General features: G+C 34.0%; 1 non-coding gene across 1 annotated transcript; it reads right to left on the minus strand.

Annotated features, from left to right (window-relative positions):
• Positions 1-849: 849 nt before the first annotated feature.
• Positions 850-956, minus strand: LOC128042671 (small nucleolar RNA R71). Its single transcript, XR_008198186.1, has one exon. It is a non-coding gene; the product is annotated as a small nucleolar RNA R71 (small nucleolar RNA).
• Positions 957-1,223: the final 267 nt, after the last annotated feature.

The raw sequence follows: 1,223 nt of genomic DNA on the forward strand, positions 1-1,223 counted from the left end.
AGAGATCTTAATAGGGTAATGACTAGTTGATTGAGTAGAAACCTGAAATAAGAATTATTTATGACCACCGAAGCAATTTAATCACCCATGCCTAGAATTGATTAAGTTTATAAATTAGTTTTTTGAAATCCTTTTTCATTAGGTTTTTGTTAATTTTATTTCTTTATTTATAAAAACCAAAAATCCTTTATTTATGTTTATGTGTAATATATTTTATTTAAAGTACTAATTAGATCTATTTTCGTTTAGGTTAAAACTAATCTAGTGACTCGCCTCCTTTGGGTACAATTCTCAGAGTACTCACCCACTCCGTTGTACCTATATTATGGCCTAACCCATATGCTTACAGACGCTACCTCTTTTTCATATTTTTTTAGTTGCAGTATTCACACTCTAGACATTAGTACGTCCTGAAGAAGTTAGCAACCTATCAAAAATCCACAAGTAGAGATTTAACAACCATCACACCTACCCATGGAGCAACGAACTGTGCGCGACTAGGCGATGCCCAACTTGGATGTTGTTCGAGGTAGCATTAATTGCCCAATGGTTAATGGTAAGAACTTTGAAATCGAACTGAAAATGATTTAGATGATATAATCAAACCTTCAATTTCGAGGTTCAATGAATGAGGATCCAAACCAACACCTTAAGTGGTTTCTAACCATTTGCGATTCCTTTAAGTATAATGGGGTATCCGATGATGCTATCTATCTTTGACTATTCCCATTCTCTCTTGCTGATGATGCTTTTATATGGTTAGATTCACAGCTGGTAGATTCCATCAATACTTGGGACGAGCTAACGAGCAAATTTTTGGGAAAATACTTTCCCCCGAGCAAGAAAATGAAGCTTCGAATAGATATTACTAATTTTTGTCATTTGGAAGAAGAGTCATTATACGAGGCATGAGAGCGCTTTAAGATAATGCTACGTAAGTGTCCATATCATGGTTTCCAAGATTGGCTAGAAATTCAAGTTTTCCATAATAGGCTTGATGGAAACTTACGCTCTAGTCTTAACGAAGTGTCTTGGAATGACAAAAATGTGCAAGTGTACACAATCGCAACAAGTAATAAAGTGACAAGTAAATGTCGAGTTATCGTACCCACAGGGACTATAAAAGAATTATTTATGAAAGTAAGTTTAAACACTTTGGTGAAAGAAAAATATTTGGATTTGGGAAATGATTAAAAACTAGAAACAAAGTAAATAAAATAAAG

This window comes from Gossypium raimondii, chromosome 7, assembly GCF_025698545.1.
Source record: "Gossypium raimondii isolate GPD5lz chromosome 7, ASM2569854v1, whole genome shotgun sequence".
Taxonomy (NCBI): Eukaryota; Viridiplantae; Streptophyta; class Magnoliopsida; order Malvales; family Malvaceae; genus Gossypium; species Gossypium raimondii.